Raw genomic sequence first — 7,096 nt, forward strand, 5'->3', positions numbered from 1 at the left:
AGTCAACCTCAACTGTTTGGAGGGGCGCTCCATGGCGCTGATCCAAACAGCCCCACAGACTAAACAACGATACACGTGCTTGGGAGAGAAGAACGGCACCTTGCTTATCAAGGGTGATGGCCAACACATGTATGTCGCCGATGTCGAGACTGGGGTGTTGCAAGAAGTGATGGATTATCGTTGCGGTCATGATGTTAGCCGTAGAGAGATCGTGCCCTTAGAGGTTAATTGGCTAGCCTTATTTGTTTCCCGTCTTGGTGTAGTAGCGACTTGAGATTTCCTCACATTCTTTTGCACAGCTTAGGTCCTGCTTTGATGGATGGATGAATCTTGAATATTTTTTTTAATCTCTAAATAGTAGGGGAGCCCCCCACGGTAATTTTTAGATACTAGAATCGTGAATAATATTAAGCTAGAGTTTTGTCCGTGTTTTTGTGTACTACATTTGAACTTCATTTTATTTCTATGGCATCGTTGGCCTGTCATTTAGATTACTTTTCCCGGCTGCAGTAGCGCATCCTATTGATATTTATGTGGTTGCTTATCCGGTTTGTTTTTTTTAGTTATCTGAGATTCTTTCATTGCAGAGTTACGTTATGTAACCGATAAAGGAGACTGTTTTAGAGCCGGACAGACTGTTCTCTTGCATTTCCACCATGTCATCGTGGCTAAGTGAATATTGGCAGGATGTACCCTGAATTATGGATGTTAGGAGTTAGGGCAGAGAAGCAACTAGTATGTCATTTTGAAAGAAAAAAAGTCATACTAGTATTGTAGGTTGTGTAATAAGAAAGTTAGCGAAGAAATATTTGTTTGTTCAATAGCCAGGATGTTTGTTTCTAACTCCTCATTTGCATTAAGAAAGTAGTAACTACGAGTGCCACAGGTAACATATTCACATTCAGATCACATACATATACAACAATTAACCGGAGAAACAACCCCTTGAGAATCATTATGAGTAACAAAGCTTCTTCCTGAATATACTTTTGCCATAAGACGGTGAAGTAATTCATCATGTTGGTGCAGCGTGCAGAGCTTGGTTACAGGTTACTATCAACTAAGCCTCGAATTGGTATCGCGATGCAGAAGGTAAATTGACTAGTAGCATGCTAATATCTCCTATAAAATCCAGTAAAGAATTTCCAGGGATGCCTCTTCCTTCACTTGGAAGGTTTTGGCAAGAATATCTTTGGTTCTCTAGGCATCTTAGCCTCAACATGTTGCTCCTGCGGAAATTTACCAAAAAGAAGGCAGCATATGTCTTGTTTGAAGAAAGTGCACTCAGCAAGCAAGAACACAACTTCTGTGCAGAAAAAATAAAAAATCACAGACAAGACATATGGCCCTCCGTCCATAAAAAATGGTTCCGACGATTTCCCTAACTGGTACAGCAGCGCCGTACCTGTGAAGGCTGGAAGTTGCTACAAAAAATTGTGAGGATAAGAATGAACAAACGGATAACAATCAATAAGATGAAGGGAAACTGACCAAAAGAGAAGCTGATGTAGAACAGAATAGGTTCAGAGTATACCCTGAGATGCTGAGCGAACTGGGCAAACAGGTTGCGGGTATATACATGGATGAATGATTAATAATGTTGTAAAAGAAGAAGAATCCTGTTAAGTGTATTAGCGCGTCTGACTTTGGATCAGAAGACCGTGGGTTCGACTTCTCCTAATGTAGTCGTTCCTTTTCTTTTTTCCTTCTAACTTCTCTTCGGAGTACAAAAATTGAGAAACCTGAGGACAACAGTACACACACACACGTGAATTATATCTGCTTAAACTACAGCACCGTTTCCTTTAAACAGTTTAACTGACGCCACAGAGCTAGACAAAATCTATGAACAGAAGAGCAACTGCTGACAAGATATTACCACAACATTGAATTTTCCTAGCAGCTTCAGCAATTTTCTGAAGATGATTCCGTTGAATTTCAGGTTCAGCCAAATACCTGGCTATCAAGTTCAGAGTACATGGCTCGGCCTAACAGCTCCAACGGTCTCCGAGTTCTCCAGCCAAACAGCTCGCACAGATCCCCTCGGAAGTTAAGGAAGACCATCAGCTTGATGTTTGAACGGAGGCACTCGATGTCGCCCGCCGACTGCTCCCATAGCTTGAGAGCGAGCTTCCTGGTGATCCCGGTGGTTTCCTTGCGTTGCTGCAAATTATTTCAAATGTGAGCTAGAGTTGGGTGATGAGTCATGGAGCTAGCAGCTGCAATATGGTGCTGAGTATATAGACATATAGTGAGTTCCAGCCAAATAGACCTGCATGTGATTCCTCTAAACTTTTGCAAAGCATCTGCGGAAGGAAGACATTTCGGTCACCACTTTTCACAAGCTGGACCTGCAAAAAGGGAAAACTTCACTAACCAAAATGGACATCACAAATTTTATTATAAAGATAAAGTTTGGCACCTGCTCACCTTGACTGCTCTTTGATGTTGTAGCTGATTTCACATGCTGGCCGGTGCAAATGCACGCATCAATATAATAGGTATATATACAAATAGAGGGAGCCTGATAATTGCGTTCAGACTTCAGACACTGAAATAACAACACTACAACTGCATATAGCCGGAACCAATGATCTCCAGCAGACAATAAGGCAGTTGTTTTCACTAGTGTCAGCAATGTATGGATACTCTGAACAGGGTATTGTAACTATGAAGTACAACAACTGTCAAGGCATAAATATATGTCCGGAATTATTATATGCACTTGATATATCTATATCTATACCTACTAATAAAGCACCTCGCGTTTCGCCAAATGTTTCATCCGTTCACCGCTGAAATAAATTTTATTTTCTATCCGAGGCGATACAAAATTCTTATGCGTTCGTTTGCTAAAAAAAACGAAATCACTAGTTAAGAAGTACTCATTGCAAAGATCACTTCCACCTCCCCAGGTTGCGAAAAGCGGCACGCTGCATGTGCGCCACTTGTCGCAACCTGGGAGTTTTCCTTTTTTTCGTAGATTCGTTTGTTCAAAACGTTTTATCTCTTTAACTGTGCGTCTAAATCTCGAACCGTTTTCACCGTTGGATTCCTCGCATCGAGATCTTCAAAACTATATCCGATGTTGATAGGTTTTGACGAACTTCTTTTTCACGAAAAAAACTAGACGAAAAAACCGAACCGGAGCACGGGTTTTTCCCATGCCGAAAGAGGCACGCCCGTGCCTCTCGTGAAATCACAACCATGCCTCTCGTGGAAGCGAAATTGTTCCTCTCGCGGAAACAAAAAAAAGTAAAAAACAAGTTTTTTTCGTTTTCGAGGAGGCACGGCCGTGCCTCTCGCGAAAGCACAAGCATGCCTTTCGAGAAACAAAAAAAACGCGTTATTTTTCCATTTTTGAGAGGTATGGCCATGCCTGTCGTGAAAGCACAACCGTGCCTCTCGCGAAAGCAAAACCGTGCCTTTCACGGAAGGAAAAAAAATAGAAAACACGATTTTTTTCGTTTCCGAGAGGCACGGCCGTGACTCTCGCAAAAGCACAACCGTGCCTCTCTCGGAAGCAAAACCGTGCCTTCGCGGAAGAAAATAAGCATGTTTTTTTTCGTTTTCGAGAGGCACGGCCGTGACTCTCGCGAAGCAAAACCGTGCCTCTCGCGGAAGAAAAACCGTGACTCTCGCGAAAGGGAAAAAAAGAAAAAGCGTTTTTTCATGGAAAAATAATAATTTTCGGAAAAAAATTGGTCCAAAAGCTCAGGAAGACCGGTGGAAAACCGAAACGTCGAAAAAAAACAGTTTAAAAAGCCGAAAACGCGTGTGGAAAAATGAAAAAAAAAACCCGGAGGGAGCGTCCAGAGCGCGACACGTGGCAGGCGGCTGGGAGCGTGCCAAGTAGCGCTGATCGTTGCGAGGCTCCCGAAGGAGCACTCGTTAATTAGTTGCTCTCGAAAAAAAGGCTTTTATAGAATTTCGTACATGGGCCGTGCACTGTGGCCCAGCGAAGCCAGCCCAATTATTTTCTGCCCATGCAGCTGTGAAAATTCTATTTCCCGCACAGGGCGACAAATAGTCCATGCTTCGGACAGGACAACCAATAATGGGCTGGCCATTTTTCTTGGTTTCTGTATTTTTTTATATTTTTATTCTCCTTCCCTTATCTCTTTTTTCACTTCCAAATTTAATTTTCTTATAGAATTTAGTTCATAAATTAAAAATTCTCAAAACAAAAATCAGAATTTTAGAAAAATAAATTATAGAAAATGTTCAGCATTCGAAAATTTTGTTGCTGTTTTGAAAAATATTTGGAACATGAAAAAAAGATTATCAATTTTTTGAAAACTTTATTGTTTTTCAAAATTGTTCAATATTTCTGAAAAGAAAATGGCAATTTAAAAATTGCTCCAAATTAGAAATTTTTTACTTTTTAGTGAAATTTTCATAATTTAAAATATTGTTAAAAGATACACATTTTCGAAAAATGTTAGCAATTTTTAACACATGTTCCCTTTCTAAATAAATATATGAGAACTAGGTAGTTAAGAAGCACCACGTCACTCAATAGTCAACACCATTAGATGAATGGTAAAGCGTCTACAGAACAACCTTCTGGTGTCGTGAGGAAATCATGCGGAAAAGAGTTTGTTTGAGCCAATGTTTACATGCACGGATGCATTGGAAGCTAGCAATTAGTCCGCCTTCAATTTAAACTAGATCATAGATCGCGTGCGTTGCAGCGCCCATCTATTTTGGCAATAGAGTGATAGGAAATTTAATTAAAAACCATTTCAAGGAATTGTACTAAATAACCTAATCTTATAGATATAGATGAGTTCTTTATCCTACATGTAGCATAACGTCTCTTGTCATGTTAGACAGAAATGCATGCAAGTGCTCTTGCACGATGCAAAATGATCACATACAACAAATAATTACAATTTCACCATCCCTATTATTAAACATCAAGTAAGACCAGCAAGTTGTGCATAAGTCTAGCGGGCACACAAATGTAAATATTCAATTTGCTATGCACTGGATTCACAATTGATGCCGCCAACGAAACAAACCTTTTAGCAAAGGAGGAAATATTCCCAAGGTTGTTAACATCAACGAACGGATTCACAATTGATGCTGCCAATGAAACAAACCTTTTAGCAAAGGTGGAAATATTCCCAAGCTTGTTAAAATCAACGAACTGAAAGCAGACCAAATACATTTGTGAATGGATTATTTTGCCTGATCCATGAAATAGGTTGAATAATTTCTCAAATGGGCTTGGTAACCAATATGCCTGAGGAAAGTTTGCACCTGCATTTGTTAAATAAACACACTACTTTAGACATGACCAATTTACTCAAAAAGACAAAACGGTGTGTAAATACTCTTAGTTGCGTAGCCCTGGATAAAAATAATGATCTTGTTCTCAGTCGATGTAGTGCAACATGTGAAATAGGCCAGATCAATGAAGTGATATCCCACAGAAAGAAAGAACAAATCTCCATCTTAATAATTCTGAAAATAAGACTTACTTCCAGCTAACACTTGAAAGTATCTGCTGAAGGCCTCGCAAGGAGATGCAGAGAACTGGTTGTGACTTTCCGGCACTAAGACATGCCCTTGAGACGTGCGGACGGCCATCTCTGATCTATCATGTTCCACCTGCACTAAGGGTGCGATGAGCTTCCACCGTCCTGGCCAGAACCATAGGCTGGAGTGAGATAAGAAGGAATAAATACAAGGGATAAGGTATATGAAAGAACCCATCACAAAGAGGCAATACTATAGTAATGTACCTGCACCACTTCCAACAGTTTCAGAAGGGAGACCCCGAAGGTCGCCATAGTCACGTTTGAGGCCTTGCCGCCCCATGACAGTCTCTTCATCGCCTCCTAGTTGACAGGCCCTGAAAACAACTTTGTCGGGGAGTGGCCTGTCAGACTTCATGTTGAGGCAAACGAAGAGTGTTGTGTCGCCCACACGGGCATGCAGAAACCCTAAGAACCTGGTTGTCAGGGTGTGGCCGACCTAAGTTGACGTGTGCTTCTGCACAGACTCGATGGTAGCCATCATCATGGACGGAGTGTGTTCCCCCAAATGCGTTTTTGCCGTACCAACTTGCATGGGCTTGTCCATTGTCTCAGGGGACGTGGTTGCGAGGGTGTGGCTCCCCCACACCCGGGTCTTCATCGCCTCCCAATTGTAGGCCCCCGAGAACGTTGTTGTCGGGGAGAGTGCTACTGATGTCGGGAGGGGATTAGTTGAAGAGCTCTATGCCTCTCGCATGGACATGGCGCGCATGAGCGCTGCCACGACATTCCTGTCCTCCTTTCTCTCGACTATATCGTCCTCCATGGGAACTCAAAGGCTCGCCGCTGGAGTTTGTACTCCATGATCAACACCCACTCGCTGTAGTTCGAGCGCGTGAGCATTGGGAAGGTGATGGGTACGCTACCGCTGACTACGGTCTCGCGCGCGTTCTCCCTAACCGCGACCTCACCACTATTGTCGCGCCTGGACCGGCTGCGCCCTCGCTGCTCCCGCGGAGCCGGCGATTGGGAGCTGTCCTGTGATGGCTGCGACTGGAAACCACCCGAGGTGGTGCGTTGCTTCTTTCCTTGTTCACCGGCCATGGCTACCGCAACCTGGGGCTTCGATACCAATTGTTAGCCCAACTACAACGTAGCTAGCCGAGGATCAAACAGAAGTAGGGGAAAGGAACTAATTTGCAGCTAGTGCAAGCTAGTTGGACATGAGTGAAGCGCACACACACACACTCACTTGAAGATACTCCCGTACTATACTTCTCCTGCTTACAACCGATGGGGCACATGTTCTTTTATTGGCTACCTGGTCAAGCTAAAGTAAACTCCTAGGAGACTACTAGGAAACTACTACGAACATGCACAGCCCTTGCTGACTACCACCACGTAAGTGCATAGCACTTTCCTGTTGATGCACTAAGAAACTACCAGGAACATGCACATCTACTACCACGTACTTGCATGTCCAGAAGCTACTAGGAAACTACCACGTAATTACCAAGAGACAGGGGTGAAGCCCACTAGGGATACTGCAGAGGCGAGGATGAGGTCGCCGTCTGCGAGGACGAGCCCGCGCCAGCAGCTGGAGAGCGTGGCCT

General features: G+C 43.1%; 1 long non-coding RNA gene across 1 annotated transcript; it reads right to left on the minus strand.

The window, feature by feature from the left end:
* Positions 1 to 967: 967 nt before the first annotated feature.
* LOC125546411 lies at positions 968 to 6,755 on the minus strand. The gene is made up of 5 exons (XR_007300632.1): positions 5,751 to 6,755; positions 5,487 to 5,648; positions 2,431 to 5,265; positions 2,273 to 2,351; positions 968 to 2,163 (listed from the first exon to the last, which is right to left on the minus strand). It is a non-coding gene; the product is annotated as an uncharacterized LOC125546411 (long non-coding RNA).
* Between the last annotated feature and the right edge of the window lie 341 nt (positions 6,756 to 7,096).

Source organism: Triticum urartu, chromosome 3 (assembly GCF_003073215.2).
Source record: "Triticum urartu cultivar G1812 chromosome 3, Tu2.1, whole genome shotgun sequence".
NCBI lineage: Eukaryota > Viridiplantae > Streptophyta > Magnoliopsida > Poales > Poaceae > Triticum > Triticum urartu.